Raw genomic sequence first — 18,350 nt, 5'->3', positions numbered from 1 at the left:
TACTTTGGAAATTTATATTTATTAAATAAAAGTTGAAAAGAAGGAAAAAATGATAATTTATTTATTTGAAGGTCAGAGTTACACAGAGAGAGAAAGAGAGGCAGAGAGAGAGGTCTTCCATCTGCTGGTTCACTCCCCAAGATGGCCACAACAGCTGGAGCTGTGCTGATCCAAAGCCAGGAGCCAGGAGCCAGGAGTTTCTTTTGGGTCTCCCACATGGGTGCAGAGGCCCAAGGACTTGGGCCATCTTCTATTGCTTTTGCAGGCCGTGGCAGAGAGCTGGATTGGAAGTGGAGCAGCCGGGACTTGAACCAGCACCCATAAGGAATGCTGGTACTACAGGCGGCAACTTTACCCACTATGCCACAGTGCCAGCCCCCCCACCTTTTTAAAAAAAGCAATATACATTCTTAGAGATTGCTATTCTTTCTCAAGGGAAACATCCATAGATATCCCTTTGGAATTTAGTCAAATATTTACAACTTTAGTTCAGAGATAGAATTGTTGACAACTGTAAGTTTTTCTGACATTTTGCTCTAATGGCTTGCTTTTCCAAACTACAGGAAACATGGAACAGCATTCATCATTTTCTTTTGGAAGAATGTGCACAAAGTTCACTGGGACCATGCAGGAGTGGCCGTGGAGTGGTTTGGAAACTGGCTTCTGACTCTCTCAGGCTGAACTCTAAGTAAAAAGTATAAAATCATCAAAAGGTCAATGTCACACATAAGATGAGACAGAAGTCTGAAAAACCTTGCCTTTAAAAATATGAAAATGCTTTATTCATGGAGAAAAGTCTTCTCTCATATTTTATTTTCAGTGACTAATCAGTTGTGAATAGGTTAGATAATGGGTGTTTTCTGTTTGCCCCATAATTGATTGCAAAGAAAGAGTTTTGCTTGACTTTCAGCCGTTACAGTCGTACTCCTTCACTTAATGAAAGATGTTTGCTTTATTTTATTTTATTCTCTGAAAAGCTTTTCTTTTTAAATATTTATTTGGAAGGCAGAGTTAGAGAGAGGCAGAGGCAGAGGCAGAGAGAGAGAATCTTCCATCCTCTGGTTCACTCTCCAAATGGCCACAACGGCTGGAACTGGGCCGATTGGAAGCCAAGAGCCAGACTCAGACTTCTGGGTCTCCCACATGGATGCAGGGACCCAAGTACTTGGGCCATCTTCTAGTGCTTTCCCAGGCTTAGCAGAGAGCTGGATCAGAAGTGGAGCAGCCTGGACTGGAACAGGTGCCCATATGGGATGCTGGCACAATAGGTGGCAGCTTTACCAGCTATGTCACAGTGCTGGCCCCTATTTTCTTTCTTCTTCTTTCTTTTTTAGAGATTTAATTCATTTATTTGAATGACAGAGTTAGAGAAAAAGAGAGAGAGAGAGGTGTCTTCATCCACTGGTTCACTCTCTGAACAGCAACAATGGCTGGAGTTGAGCTGATCCTAAGCTAGGAGCCAGGAGCCAGGAGCCAGGAGCCAGGAGCCAGGAGCCAGCAGCCAAGGCCATCCTCTGCTGCCTTCCCAGGCACATAAGCAAGGAGCTGGATCTGAAGTAGAGCAGCCAAGACTTGAGCTGGTGCCCAATGGGATGCTAGCACTGCAGGCCGGGGCTTTACCCTGCTGTGCCACCGTGCCAGCCCTTCTTTCTTTTTTAAAGATTTATTTTATTTATTTGAAAGGCAGAGTTACAGAGAGAGAAGGAGAGACAGAGAGAGGTCTTCTATCCATTGGTTCACTCCCCAAATGTCTGCAATGGCTGGGGCTGGGATATGCCAAAGCCAGGAGCCAAGAGCTTCTTCCAGGTCTCCCACATGAATGCAGGGGCACAAGAACTTGGGGCATCTTCTGCTTTCCTAGTCTCATTAGCAGGGAGCTGGATCGGAAATGGAACAGCTGGGACTTGAAACAATGCCCATACAGGATGCTAGCACTGCAGGTGGCAGCTTAACCTGCTAGCCACAATGCTGGCCATGAAAGGTATTTTCAATGAGTAACTGACTGAAATGCCACATGTGACGGAAAAGATTGAGGCATTTGTATTATGCCTCTGTGGTTTTGGTTTATTTGGTTTCCAATAAATAATGTGGTACATTGTAGTAAAAGTGACTGTGGAGTGTCCTGAATGCTATGTGAGTGCCCTGCCCATTATGAATTGTCACATGAATTATGTGAGCTGTGGTGGTCAGACCAATGGGTGAATTGCAAAAAAGAAATTTGCTAATATCATTTGACTAGACAGGAGGAAGACATTGATAAATAATGCAGAGATCTCTTTCCCTCTAACACACCATAAATTTTAATACATATGGCCTGCGAATTAATTTGATCTTAGTTTTGAAGTGAACCAGAAATTTTTGTATCTTTTACATTACTTTGTATTAAGTTCATCTAATTACAAGTAAAAGTTATATAAGCAAAAGCATCCTACAGATGTTTTCTACTTACTCTCATGTTGCTGTCCCATCAAGTTTCCAAACAATGTGTTCTTGCTTTCCTATGGACAATGCCATTAGGCCTTACAAATATTTTCCTAACAAAAATGGAAGAGTAAAGTCTAGACCCAGAAGGTCATTGTTTTTTTTTTTTTAAACAATAAAAGAATATAATTCTTGTTTTTGTGACTGAAGAGTAGACTACAGGCAAATGTTGTCGTTTGTCAGAAGAATAAACCTGAATCATCATGTAACTGCCTGCTTTTCCTGATACTATTTTCTATCTAGACCACGTCTTTCCGTTGCTAAAACACTGTTTTAAACAAAAATTGAGTTTTCCCTCGATTATTAATGCTTTTGTCTTCCTTTTTCTTCCTTCCTTGTTTGTCTATTTAGTAAAAGTAACCATTCAAAAACACTAGCTGTAAACTATTTTTTTCCCACCTCTGCCCCGGCATTGTGTAGCTATCCATGGTCCTGAGACTCTGCCTCTGAGAATGCACCTTTTTTTTTTTTTTCCTGTTCCTCAACAGCGGAGACAAGGGCTGTTCAAAAAATGCTCTTCTTTAAATATAAGGCCCTCCTCCACTTTATTTTATTTTTTTTAACTTTTATTTAGTAAATATAAATTTCCAAAGTACAGTTTATGAATTACAATGGCTCCCCCCATAACTTCCCTCCCACTCGCACTCTCCCATCTCCCGATCCCTCTCCCATTCCATTCACATCAAGATTCATTTTCAATTATCTTTATATACAGAAGATCGATTTAGTATATATTAAGTAAAGATTTCATCGGTTTGCACCCACACGGAACATAAAGTGTAAAATACTGTTTCAGTACTAGTTATAGCATTAATTCACATTGGATGACACATTAAGGACAGAGATCCCACATGAGGAGAAAGTACACAGTGTTGTTGACTTAACAATTTGACACTCTTGTTTATGGCGTCAGTAATCTCCCTAGGCTCTAGTCATGAGTTGCCAAGGCTATGGAAGCCTCTTGAGTTTGCTGACTTTGATCTTATTCCGACAGGGTCATAGTCAAAGTGGAAGTTCTCTCCTCCCTTCAGAGAAAAGTACCTCCTTCTTTGATGGCCCTGGAGAATGCTTTTTCTCTATCTTCACCAAGTATTGGAATCAGCTGGGGAGTTAAAGAAACAAAACAAATGATTCATGGGTCTCACCTCAAGATATTCTAGTTCAATTGGTCTCTAAAAAACTCACCAGGATATTTTAATGTGTGAACTAAATTGAGAGCCTCTGTCTCCTGCTGTAATTGGTTCATTTTAAAACTGCTGTTAAACCTCTCCTTTTGCACATTGCTTATTATTTTAACATTTTCTTCCTTAGTGAAGAGAATGTGTGATTTTTCATAGTTACAGGACAAATAAAATCATCATTTTTATATCATGATACACATAAATAAAAGCTTGGGACTGACCTATTGTATATCCATGAGAAAAATTTTCTCTCATCTTAGAATTGTTTTTATGCTACTTTAAAAATTATTTTCAGTATTTCAGGAATCATATAATTATTTAGGACATAACTTTCAGCTTAAATGTTGTTAAGTTAGAGAAATGGTAAGGGTAAAGAACAGTATTATAATTAAAGAGATATGTGAGCTCTTTAATTTGTGAGAAATACAAACACCATGGGATAAGAGGGTGCAAATTATATTTGACTCAAAGAGTCTTTGACCCATAACCTTGGGATATTATTTAAGTTTAACCATAAGTAGTCTCCAAAGGAAATAACATATTCATAGAATAAAATAGTAGAACCTAAGAGCATTTTTTTAATTAAAGATTTTTATTTATTTATTTGAGAGGCAGAGTTACAGAGAGAGGGAGAGACAGAAAGAAAGGTCTTTCATCCTCTGGTTCACTTCCCAAGTGGCTGCAATGGCTGTAACTTGGCTAATCTGAAGCCGGGATCCAGGAATTTCTTCCAGGTCTCCAAGTAAGTACAGGAGCCCAAGCACTTGGGTTATCTTCCACTGCTTTCCCAGGTCATTAGCAGAGAGCTGGACCTTAAGGGGAACAGCCCGGACATGAAATGGTGCCCATATGGGATGCCAGCACTGCAGGCGGAGGCTTAACTTACTATGCCACAGTGCTGGGCCTGGAACATTGTTCATTATGCTCCAGCCTTGACCCCAAAACCTAATGTAAAACTTTAACAATTTACATTGATCCACATGGAGAATTTATTTTGACCATCCTAGTAGAAGTTCTGAGGTCTAGAACCAAAACATATTATGTGATCTAATTGTGACCCATTATGATATAATTTGGGATTAGAAAAATATTGTTGCTTGAGTTCAACTCACACCTACCACTAGAGATACTGTCTAAATTGTTTACCCCTAAGTCTCAGATCTTTTAATCCAATAGCAAGGACAAGAGTCACCACACAATGATGAATAAGAGAACAAGAATTTCTAGCAACTTAAGGAAAAAGTAATTTTCAGGCTCACTTTTTCTTGCCAGCTGGGGTGAAGTAGAATGAAAATGAAAGAAAATGACCAAAGTGAAACACAGATGGATAGATTTTCCCCCAGGAGGGAGCAGACCATGTTGCTGTCTTTCTTTTCTAGCTTCAAGAATTCAAGGGAATGCTTATATGCACATTGTCTTAACTCCCTTGAAAAATTCACTTCCAAGTTCAGGGGTCAATCCGGAGGCAAAGTCCTTGTAGTTAGTTAGTGGGTAGAATGAGATATGAAGGTCAGGAAAATATCAGACCTCTGATTGTACTTTCATGGGTCTTCTGGCACAGTTCCTGCCTCTAGATCCATGGTCATGAGATGGACAATTCAGTCTCTGACAGCTTTTAAGAGTGCCTCTGATGTTGCCCCAGAAGACCCCCAAGCCACAGTGTTCCTTACCTGAGAATTCTTCTATTTTTAACTTGAATATTGTTGAAATATTTTTCATTTGATTGTCATCAAGATTCAGACCCTGGAGTCAAATTGCCTATACTTTATCTTAGAGTCATTAATTACTACCTATGTTGACCTAAGTAAAATGCTTAGTGTTTCCACACTTCTTTTCAAATATCTTTATCGTCTGTAGAGAAATTTGTACCTATTCTATAAAATTGTGAATAATAGATACATAAAATAAAAATAGAATGATGTATGTGACAGCACTTAATACAGTAATAGTATGTGGCTGCCTAGTGCCGGATACTCCTCTTCCTGTTTCTCTTCCCCTACCTCTCCAACCTAGCTCACTAGATAGTGTTTTACTATTTACACCAGCATAAAGCCAAGATAAAAGTAATAGCAATAATATATAACGTTTCCTGAGCCATTACTTTGTGTTAGAGACTTGCCAGGAGTTAACTTGATATTCCCACTAAGGCTGTGAGATGGTTACTATCATTAAGTAACTAATTTTGTGGGTAACAGATCTGGAACTCCTAGACATTTAGTAATTTCCCAAAACAACATACTATAAGTGACAGAGTTAGAACTTTTAGTTCAGATTCATCTTCTTTGTAATACTCTAACATCAAAAATCTAAAAAGGACTAATTAGAATTTCTTAGTAAGTCAGTCCTTCATTTCATTGGAGAAATTGAAGTCATAACAAACTGGATCTTTCTTCTTGTGGTCATAGTATGTTCAAGTCTCCCAATATTTATGAAGCATCTTCTTATTTTCACCAGTGTTTCACTTGGTTGACTCATTCTCTGTCTGTGGCAGCTTATTTGAATTGTGTAAACCGTGGTGGTCAGGCCAATGAGTGCATTGTAAAAAATAAATTTGCTAGTATCATTTGACTGGAGAGGAAAAAGACTGATGATAAATAATGCAGAGATCTCTTTCCCTCCAATACACCATAAATCATAACCCATAAAGCCTATGAATTAATTTGATCTTAGTTTTGAAGTGATCCAGAGAGAAAATTTTGTATCTTTTACCTTACATTGTATTAAGCTCATCTAATTACAAGTAAAAGTTACATAAGCAAAAGCATCCTACAGATGTTTGGGGCCTCTTCCTCTTCTTACAGATGCCTGTCCTGTCAGATTAGGACCCTACTCTTTTTTTTTCTTAAATATTTTATTTATTTATTTGAGAGGTAGAGTTACAGACAATGAGAGAGAGAGAGACAGAGAGAAAGGTCTTCCTTCCGCTGGTTCACTCTCCAAATGGCCGCAACAGCCGGAGATGCGCCCATCCGAAGCCAGGAGCCGGGTGCCTCCTCCCAGTCTCCCATGTGGGTGCAGGAGCCCAAGAACTCGGGCCTCCTCTACTACTTTCCCAGGCCATAGCAGAGAGCTGGACTGGAAGAGGAGCAACTGGGACTAGAACCCAGCACCCATATGGGATGGTGGCGCTGCAGGTGGAGGATTAACCAAGTGAGCCATGGCGCCAGCCCCAGGACCCTACTCTTAAGACCTCATTTCACCTAGGTAATTTCCTTCAGGGCTTCAGCAAACACAGTCACTTTGGAGATCAGGGCTTCAGCATATTAATTTCGGGGGGGACATATTCAATCCATAACCGTGTGGTTTCCATGATCCTTCTTTCCTGTAGTAGAGTACTTGGCACTGATAACAGGTATTTTCCTAAGAATAAATGATGACCTTCACACACGCACACACACCTACACCCACACACCACACACCACACACCCACACACAATTTGCTCTAGCACAGTTCTGTGGCTCTCTTGGTCTTCCAGCATTATTAATATCCAGTCCCTTTCCACTTGGAAATCCTTAACTCTGTGAGAATTTCATCATAGAGAATGATCATCCCCCACGCATTTATGTATTTTTACTAATCTGCTTTCTTCTGCTATTTTCTCCAGTTAAAGCACTATTCCTTTTTTTTCCTTGGGTTTCCTTTTTATGTACAGCCCTGTTGATCGTTTAAAACCACGTGTTTGATGCCTCCTTTGTTCTCTCTCAGTCCAAAATAAAACGGAGAATTAAGCCTTTTTTGAGTCAATTGCACCTCTTCTCTCTTTAGCCTATAGAAAACATACATTTAAAGAAAGGCCCTAGGAATGCACATTTGCGCTTTAACACTTTGGGTGATTTGCGGTTCAGTAACTCAACCAATTGGTGATAACTTTCCTAGGGCCTTTGTATAAAGGTGAATGTGAAGGAGCACGAACTTTCCATAATTTAATATCAGAGCACAACATGGACCCTGAGCTCAACAATCATCGCAAATTTAGGGATTCGTGGAGAAGTTCAGTCAGACACCTGTACTGCCATTCAGCAGTCTCCACATTGCAGGCATTTTACCTCATAAGCATATATGTTTGCCTTTACGTAAAACATCTGCACCTCTAAATGTAAGGTGAGATGTGTCACTGCTAATGTGTTTGCCTCTGTGAAGAAAGATATTTTGTAGGCAAGTTTTCTAGTGCTTAAGGAAAAAAGCCCTTGAAAGAATTATTTAACAGCAATCAACATAGAGATGCTACTGATTTGAAGGAATCCACTGATGTCAAGTCAAAGAAGAGTAGGAGAGGTTGACAAATGCAGACAAAAATGAAGTTTGGCGGTTGGAGCTGTGGCACTTGTTTGAGTCTGGCTGTTCCACTTCCCATCCAATTCCCTGCTAATGGACCTGGGTAAAACATCAGAGGACTGCCCAAGTCCTTGGGACCATGAAACCACATGGGAGTCCCAGGTGAAGCTCTTGGCTCCTGGCTTTGGTCTGGCCCAGCCCCAGCCATTTTAGCCATTTGGGGAGGGAACTAGTAATGGAAAACCTCTTTCTCTGTGTCTCCTTCTCTCTCTCTGTAACTCTAACTTTCAAATAAATAAATAATTTTTAAAAATTAATGATGTGTCTGGGGACTGGAAAAGCCACACATAGGAGAAAATGATATGGTTAAATATTATTTGTGCCTGGGCCATGCTTTTATAAATGGGTGTTTGTGAGCTACTTGTTTCTTACAGTGAGTTATCTTTTTTCGGGGTGGGGGGGTGTAGTGGAATGAGAAGGCCATGCCAAGATGGCCGCTGGCAAGCGAGCCTCAGTTACTCAGGAGTGGCTTCAGAAACCCCCTGGGAAACCACCTGGCAACAGAGCCTGCCTGGCAACAGGCTGTGATTGCTTAGGGCATAAACTGCCCCTTGACCGGATTGGCTGCCTTGGCTATTTAAGCCGTTGTACCAACTGAAAGAAACGAGTCTGTGGGCTGCTCGCCTCTGGCTCGCTTTCACCCGACTCCTGGGGTCTGCATGGTGACTCCGCACCTCTTGCCCCCACCACGCTTCTCCTCTCAGAAGAAATCAACCTCAACGGGGGTGGGGGTAAATATTTATTTTATTTATTTGAAAGGCAGAGTTACCGACAGGCAGAGAGAGAGAGAGAGAAAAGTCTTTTATCCACTGGTTCACTCACAGATGGCTGCAACAGCTGGAGCTACGTTGATCTGAAGCCAGGAGCCAGGAACTTCTTCCAGGCCTCCCATGCAGGTGCAGGGGCCCAAAAATTTAGGCCATCTTCTACTACTTTCTCAGGCCATAGCAGACAGCTAGATCAGAAGAGGAGCAGTCAAGACTTGAACCAGTGCCTGTATGGGATGCTGGTACTGCAGACCAGGGCTTAACGTGCTGTGCCACAGGGCCGGCCCCACAGTGAGTTATCTTTATAAACGAGGTATGTTTACATAGCTTTACATTATATATAAGTACCATGAATGGAATTCCAAGAAATAAGTTTTGTCGAGAAAGTAAGTCCCTACTTGGTAATTTTGACCTGTAATTCCTAGTATTACTGTTAACTTTCCTAGAAGATCTGAATTTTGTTAGTAGAATGCTATCCAATAATAGTGTGGAGTTTTCCAGTGTCTAGATTATTCATTAACTTGGCAAATACTTTAAAGAAAAATGCAAAGAGGAAGAAATGTACATTTATGTGAAATATTTTGACATGAAATCACAAACACATCTGAAATTTGTATTAGTAAAAGCAATGTCAATGTCAAAATCAAAACCAAAGTATTTATGAAAATCAATTTGTTTGAAGCAGTGTATATTTGGACATCCAATAAAAAGATGTTTCAGATGCATCCTCAGTGCATACAATATAATGCAAAATGAAAAAAAAAGTTTTTTGTAATATTTGTCACAAAATAAATATTAAAACTATTAGATAAGACAGCCAATGCATTTCATGCTTTAAAGTTTCATTTTAAGGATACCCTTAAAAATCTCTTTTTTTAAACTTTTATTTAATGAATATAAATTTCCAAAGTACAGCTTATGGATTACAATGGCTCCCCCACCCCCCATAACTTCCTTTCCACCCGCAACCCTCCCCTTTCCCTCTCCCTCCCCCCTTCCATTCACATCAAGATTCATTTTCAATTCTCTTTATATACAGAAGATCAGTTTAGCATATATTAAGTAAAGATTTCAACAGTTTGCACCCACATAGAAACACAAAGTGAAAAATACTGTTTGAGTACTAATTATAGCATTAAATCAAAAAATCTTAAATAATTTAAATGTTATCCAATTTTAAAATCTTATCTGACATTTATCTTGTTAGGTTGTTGAAGTATATAAACTTTTTGGACAGGCAGAGTGGACAGTGAGAGAAAGAGACAGAGAGAAAGGTCTTCCTTTTGCTGTTGGTTCACCCTCCAACGGCCACCGCGGCCGGTGCGCTGAGGCCACCGCACCGTGCTGATCCGAAGGCAGGAGCCAGGTGCTTCTCCTGGTCTCCCATGGGGTGCAGGGCCCAAGCACTTGGGCCATCCTCCACTGCACTCCCTGGCCACAGCAGAGAGCTGGCCTGGAAGAGGAGCAACCGGGACAGAATCCGGCGCCCCGACTGGGACTAGAACCCGGTGTGCCGGCACCGCAAGGCGGAGGATTAGGCTAGTGAGCTGCGGCGCCGGGAAGTATATAAACTTACCACAGTGCATTGGTTCATAGTAATAGTCAATCATGAATTTATTGTGCTTTCCTTATTTTTATTTTTTTTAAGATTCATTTATTTATTTGAAAGAGTTACAGAGAGGCAGAAGCAGAGAGAGAAAGATCTTCCATCTGCGGGTTCACTCTCTACTTGCATGCTTTTCTTCATCTCATGACAAAGAAAAGGAGAGCATCAAGGGACCAAGTAAGGAATGAAGCTTGCTGTGTTAGGGACACATTGTCAGCCATGTTCTATAGCACAGACAGTAGATTTATTGCACTTCCTAGGCTGTGCTGAATGTCTACATACATTTGTCCTTGTAAACGTAGATTCTGTTTGGTTCTGACCCGTAGGCATATCAGAGAAATATCTAGAGAATCTCAGCTTCCTAAGTACTTGGCATGGACCGTTATTCTTGTTCTTTCATTTTGCTTTTATATCCATAGCTAGCTTCATCAATGAAATGTGACTTTTTCAGGGTGTGTTGTTAAAAAAAATACCTCTGTTGGCCAGTGCCGTGGCTCACTTGGCTAATCCTCTGCCTGTGGCACCAGCACCCCGGGTTCTGGTCCCAGTTGGGGTGCCGGATTCTGTCCCGATTGCTCCTCTTCCGGTCCAGCTCTCTGCTGTGGCCTGGGAGGGCAGTGGAGGATGGCCCAAGTGCTTGGGCCCTGCACCCGCTTGGGAGACCAGGAGGAAGCACTTGGCTCCTGGCTTCGGATCAGTGCAGTGCGCCGGCTGCAGCAGCCATTTGAGGGGTGAGCCAACGGAAGGAAGACCTTTCTCTCTGTCTCTCTCTCTCTCTCTCTCTCACTGTCTAACTCTGCCTGTCAAAAAAAAAATACCTCTGTCAAGTGAAGACTTGTGCATAATAACGATCACAAAGTGACCACTTGTGTCACTAATGGGAATTGTTCTTGCTCCTGTGAACAAGAACAAGGTTGTAATTATTTATTTTATGTGCGCTCTCAGACTTGGTTGGTGAGCCCTACTTTACAAATATATTTCCTTTTCTCCCATCTTTTCTTTTTTATTTATATATTTATTTAAAAAGATTTATTTGAAAGGCAGAATTACAGAGAGAGAGTGAGAGACAGAGGAGAGATCTTCTATCCGCTGGTTCACTTCCCAAATGGTGACAACAGCCAAGGCTCTGCCGGGCCAAAGCCAGAACCAGGAACTCTATCCAGGTCTACCATGTGGGTCACAGGGGCCCAAGCCCTTGGACCACCTGCTGATGTTGTCCCAGTTGTATTATCAGGGAGCCAGATTGGAAGTGGAGCAGCTGAGACTCAAACAGGTGCTTATAGGGGATGCTGGCACTGTAGGCAGTGGCACTTGCTGTGCAACAACGCTGTTCCTTGTCTCTTCTACCATTAAGCAATCTTCATGAAGACGAGAGCATGGGAACATCTTTGTCTTGTTCCCTATAGTGCTACCACGTGGTAGGCACACACATTCATGAATGAATGATTAAGACATTGGCTATGAGGCTGGCTTGCTTATTCCCTCTGCAAATCAAGAAAATCAGTTGCAGAAGTAAAATTGCTCAGCTCAGGCTCCTCTCCCCTCCCATTTTCCTGCATTCCTGTTTTGTTATGATAATTACATTAGAGGGATTTTTCTTACTCCCTTACAGAACTGGAGCTTCTGTATCTGAAGAATTTTTAAAAATCATGCTTCATTTTAATTCTACATCTAAGAAGCCAAACTTTGTCAACCTCTCCTTGTTTCATTCAGGATTTTGTGATCTTTTCATGTATAATTCATGCTGATGTTTTGTAGGCTGTTATCATCCGGGAGCTGACATCTAAAGTACTGAAATAAAACATCTCTTAAAGAGTATTATGACAGACTAGCAGTGACCATGATGTTCATATACCGTGAAAGTAATTTAATACTTTATTCCTTATGCAGGTTTTCCAATGTGATCTTCATATTTGGATGAGATGTAAAAATAGGATTACTTCTTCCCTGTTTTACTGCTCCTCAATCTTCTGAATTTTTTCTATCAGAAAAGAATCTAATATTCATGGAGACCCATGTACCACACTACTTAATTACCTGCCAATCACAGACTGGGTCTTTCACATTTTCTAAGATTATGAGTTGTGATACTACAGACCAAATTTGATGTGGAATATTCCATGTATTGTTCAAGATGTCTGATTTACTTTTTTTAAGAAAACATTTTGTTTATTTGGAAGTCAGAGTTACAGAGGGAAAGAGAAGTAGAGACATGGAAAGAGCAATCTTTCATCTGCTAGTTCACTCCCCAGGTGGTCACAACCACAGCACTGGGCCAGGTTAAAGTCAGGAGCCAGGAGGCTCACCCAGGTCTCCCAAGTAGGTGGTAGGGGCCCAAACACTTGGGCCTTTTGCTGTTCTTCCCAGGCCACTAATAGGGAGCTAGATTGAGAGTGGTGCAGCTGGGACACATGCTGGTGCCCATATGTGATGCTAGTGTTGCAGGTGGCAGATTTACCTACTATACCACAATGTCAGCTACATATTTATTTTAAAAAATTTTCACTGATGGCATGGACATTTTATTTGGTATAGGTTGGAACACCTGCATCCCATTTCAGAGTGTCTGCATTGAGTCCCATCTTTGTGCCTGATTCCAGCTTTCTTTTACATTTGATCTTAGCAAAAAGGCCGAGAAACGATCCAGCTTTCTTCTAATGCATATTCTGAGAGTCAGCAGGTAATGACTTGGGGAGCTGGGTTCCTGCAATCTATGTGGGAGACTTGGATTGAGTTCCTGGCTTTGAGCCTTAGCCTATCCTCATTCCGACAGTTGTGGGCATTTGGAAAGTGAACCAGACCATGAGAACTCTGACTGTCTCTAAAATAAATACTATGAATTTAAAAACTTTCTGAACTGACACATCAATATTGAACACATTGATGGGGTATATGTGATCTTTCTTTTTTTTAGATTTATTTGAAAGTCAGAATTATACAGAGAGAGGAGAGGCACAGAGAGAGAGAGAGAGAGAGAGGTCTTTCATCTAATGGTTCACTTCCCATTTGGCTGCAATGGCCGGAGCTGCGCCGAGCCGAAGCCAGGAGCCAGGAGCTTCTTCTGGATTTCCCTGGTAGGTGCAGGGGCCCAAGCACTTGGGCCATCTTCTATTGCTTTCCAAGGCCATAGTGGAGAGCTGGATCAAAAGAGGAGCAGCCGGTTCTCGAACCGGCACCCATATGGGATGCCAGTGCTTCAGGCCAGGGTGTTAACCCTCTGCACCACAGCGCCGGCCCTCTATGTGATCTTTCTGTACATGTCTGCATTGTGTACTGTCCAATCAGTGTAAACATCTTCATTTCCTCAAACATTTAAGATGTCATATTTCTTACCCTCTTGCTGTCCCTGATTAAATTCTTAGTTTAAAACAATCCATGTATCACATTTTATTTAAAAGTTTTGACACTAGAACTAGCAGGGCAATCTATTGTTCAGGCTCTCTTCAGCATTGCAATAGTTTTAATCAAGTTATACTTTTGCTAATTGCTTTTGTTCCAATACATTTTCAACAAAGAATGCCAACAGCTTGCTAGTTATACTCCTAAGAATTGATTGTATCACTTTTAATTAATAATAACAGCAAGGAATAGTTAAATAAGGTAGTGATTATTGATGGAGTATAAATATTATCAGTTCTTATAAATTGAGATGCCAGTAATTAGTGAGTTAATCTTTTTTTTAAACTTTTATTTAATAAATATAAATTTCCAAAGAACAACTTTTGGATTACAGTGGCTTTCCCCCCTCATAACTTCCCTCCCACCCACAACCCTCCCATTTCCCGTTCCCTCTCCCATTCCATAGTGAGTTAATCTTGATAATCATATTTATAATTAAATGAGCCTTAGTGTAAAACCAGCAATCTAATTTACTGTATGATGCTGTTTGATGGATTGTTGAATACAAAAGAGCAATACCTAATAGAATTCTACTCCAGTGTAGGGTCTTGACATTTATTTGAGTGAGGATTTAATGCAGCTATACATCTTCTTGTATGTGATATTTATTACCTAATTGTGAACCAGGACAGAAATTATAAAATTAACATTAAGAGTGGGTGGTTGGCCCATTGGATAAGATGCTTGCATTCTGTATTTGACTATCTGGTTTGAAAGTCAACTCTGGCACCTTATTCCAGCTTCCTGTTAATGTAAACAACACTGATTTCTCAAGTAATTTGGTTGCTGTCATCTGTGTGGGAGATCTAGATTGAGTTCTTGGCTCGTGGTTTGGCACTGAGTCTATGGCATTTGAGGGAGTGAACCACTAGGAGAGGGGTCTTTTCCTTCCTCTTTCTCTTTCTGTTGCTTAAATAAATAATTAAACAGTTGAAATGATATCAGAAACATTATTTTTAAATTTATTGATGTAAAGAGAATGAATTTCATGTACTTCATAGGTACAATTCTGATACTTTCCTCTCTACTTTTCTCCTTCCCTCAATCCTCCTGCTTCCTTCCTTTCATATTTTTTGTTTAAAATTTGCAAAGACATAATTTCAGTCTACTCTATAATTACATGCTTAATGCATCACTGACCATAATATTCAAAAAATGAAAACATATAAAGACCACAGTTCCAAAGAAGTATAAATGAGGGCTAAAAAAAACAGTCAAATCACAAGATGTCCATTTTGTTCCTGTACTTTTTTTGTATTCTATATAAACTACTATATATGAGAGAAAACATGATATTTATCTTTTTGGGACTGACTTTCTTCACTAAGCATAATGACTTCCAGTTGAACCCATTTTGTTACAAAAGACAGGATTTCATTCTTTTTTATAGCTGAGTATTATTCCATATTGTACATATATGCCACATTTTCTTCATCCAGTCATCAGTTGATGGACATTTGAATTGATTCCATATCTTAGCTATTGTGAATTGAACTGTAAGAAACATGGGGGTACAAATAACTCTTTCATATGCTGATTTTATTTAGGTAAATTCTCAGGAGTGGGATGGTGGGTCATATGGTAGATCTATTTTCAGATTTCTAAGTAATCTCCATACTGTCCTCCACAATGGTTGTATTAGTTGACATTCCCCCAACAGTATATTAGGGTACCTTCCCCACCACATCCCCACTAGCTTTTTTTTTTTTTTTTTGGGTGATAGCCATTCTAATGAGGTGAAATCTCATTGTGGTTTTTATTTGCATTTCTCTGATGGCTAGTGATTCTGAGCATTTTCTCATGTATCTGTTGACCATTTGTATTTTAACCTTTGAAATATTTTCTCCCACTCCATTGGTGGCCTCTTCATTTTGTTGACTGTTTTCTTTGCAGTGCAGAAGCTTTTTAGCTTGATGCAACTCCATTTATCTGTTTCTGCTCTAGTTGCCTGTGCTTCTGGGGTCTTTTCCAAGAAGTCTTTGCTTATGCCAAGGTCTTGCAGAGTTTGCTCAATCTTTTTCTCTATTAATCTGATGGTATCAGTTGTAGATTTGGATCTTTGATTCATTGTGAGTTGATTTTTGCATAAGGTATAAGCAATGGGTCTTGTTTTATACTTATGTTTTTGTATATCCAGCTTTCTCAACACCATTTATTGAAGAGACTGTTCTTTCTCCAGGGATTGATTTTGGCTTGCATGTCAAAGATTAGCTGGTTGTAGCTCCATGGACTGATTTCTCAGGTCTCTATTCTGCTCCATCTGTCTCCATATCTATTATTGTGCCAGTATCAGGTTGTTTTGATTATAACTTCCCTGTAGCATATCTTGAAATCTTGTATTGTGATATCTCCAGCTTTGCTTTTTTTATTAAAATCGCTTTAGCTTTTGAGGTCTCTTGTGTTTCCACATGAGTTTTAACATTGTTTTATTTCTAGATCTGAGAAAAATATCCTTGGCATATTGACTGGTATTACGTTGAATCTGTAAATTGCTTCGGGTAGTATGGACATTTTGATGATATTAATTCTTCCAATCCATTAACAAGGAAGATTTTTCCTTTTATTGGTGTCTTATTCTGTTTCTTCCTTTAATGTTTTGAAATTTTTGTTGTAGAGATCCTTCACATTCTTGGTTAAATTTATTCCAAGGTATTTAAATTTAAGATCAGTGAATAGTACTGATCTTAAAAATTCTTTCTCAGTCATGGCATTGTCTATGTATACAAAGGCTATTGATTTTTGTGTGTTGGTTTTATGTCCTGAAACTTTAGCAAACTCTCATATGAGCTCCAATAGTCTCTTAGTAGAATCTTTTGGTTTCTCCTGTATATAGGATCATATCATCTGCAAATAAGGATAATTTGATTTCCTCCTTTCCAGTTTGTATCCCTTTGATTTATTTTTCTTGCCTAATGGCTCTGGCTAAAATCTCCAGAACTATATTGAATAGCAGTGGTGAAAGTAGGCATCCTTGCTTGGTCCAGATCTTACTGGAAATATTTCCAACTTTTTCCCATTCAATATGGTGCTGACTGTGTGTTTGTCATATATTGCCTTGATTGTATTGAGGAATGAGGAATGTTCCTTCTATATTCAATTTGCTTAAGGTTTTTTTCATGAAAAGATGCTTTATTTTATAAAATGCTTTCTCTGAATCTATTGAGATAATCCTATTTTTTAAGGTCACACAATAATTTATTGAGAGTCTCCCCTCCCCTCTCTCACAGTCTCTGGATCACTTTTTATGCATGTAGCTCTTGTGCACTAGCCCCAGGGAGATGGATGGTGGCAGGACCTGCTCCATCATGAGGTGGCTGTAGCTGTCCTTCCCGTACTGCGAGAACATGACTGGCTGTTCCAGCTCCTCACAGAGAACTTTAAACCTGGCCACTTTCTTGGCCTCCTTTTGCCTGTAATTATTCTGTAGGATCAGGCACTGTTCCAGAGTGGCCCATTGCAGACATTGAACCACTAGCCAGCTGCATTTGTTGTCTTGGATGTAGATGCCAACCTTGTCCATCACACTGGGGCCCACAAAGAGGTTGAGGTAATCATCCTGAATCTGACAGAATTCTCCTGTCTCTAGTATGATCTTTCTGGGATTAACATGTTCTTTCTCCTTGTTGATGCCTGCCATGTACTTGGCACTAGCTACAGGAAAGTAGAAGGAGTAGAAGACTGCATTGTACTTGATGATAGATTTTTACCCCTTTTCATTGTGTCTTCCAAGATCTATATTGCCCTGGGGTGCTGTGACGAGGTCCAGGATCTGTTCCCATCTCAGAAAGGAACTCTGTAGGAAGAGCTTGATGAGGTTCAAGTAGTAGGGCTGCTTAGCACCCTCAAACCCCGAATGTACCAGAACTTGAGCAGACTGTAGATGCATGCTTCCAGAAGCAGGATGTTGTTGGCAGTGTCCAAATCTATGCCTGGCTTCTGACACTAGCAGAGCTGCCCCTGGTGGGTGAGGGATATAGCCATGATGTTGTCTGACATCGGGAAGAAAGCTTTCAGCAGTTCCACATACCAGACCATGGCCAGTGGGCCACTGGAGACTTTTATCATCCTGCTTCTTTGGTTCTACCAGCTCCCAGAAGGCTATCAGCACCCTCAAACCCCGAATGTACTTGCCACCAATGGTCATTGTACTCCATGATCTCCTTAAGCAGGGCAATAGCATCTCCTATCTCTGGGTATCCCATCTCCACCTCAGTTAGTACCTTGACAATCTGGGAGAAGGGTTGGACGAATTCCTGGTTTTCTTGGCATAGTATCTGGCTTCTGGTCTCTGTTTATTCTGAGAGAGGAGCAAAGTGCTTGGTTCCTGGATGCCAGTTCTTGCTTAATCATATGTTTTTTTTTTATTCTTCAGTTTGTTAATGTTATGTATCACATTTATTGATTTGCAAATGTTGAACCACCACTGCATAACAGGGATAAACCCCATTTGGTCCAGGTGAATAATCTTTCTGATGTATTATTGGATTTGATTAGCTAGTATCTTGTTGAGGATTTTTCGCATCTATGTTAATCAGTGATATTGATCTATAGTTCTCTTTATTTCTTGTATATTCTTCTGC

The 18,350-nt window shown here is 40.2% G+C and overlaps 1 pseudogene; it reads right to left on the bottom strand.

Moving 5' to 3' along the window:
• Positions 1-17,005: 17,005 nt before the first annotated feature.
• LOC100359161 (farnesyl pyrophosphate synthase pseudogene) lies at positions 17,006-18,120 on the bottom strand (annotated as a pseudogene).
• Between the last annotated feature and the right edge of the window lie 230 nt (positions 18,121-18,350).

This window comes from Oryctolagus cuniculus, chromosome 15 (genome assembly GCF_051225735.1).
Source record: "Oryctolagus cuniculus isolate XC-2025 breed Fujian yellow rabbit chromosome 15, ASM5122573v1, whole genome shotgun sequence".
Classification (NCBI taxonomy): Eukaryota; Metazoa; Chordata; class Mammalia; order Lagomorpha; family Leporidae; genus Oryctolagus; species Oryctolagus cuniculus.
This window is presented reverse-complemented; position numbering and strand designations above follow the sequence as displayed.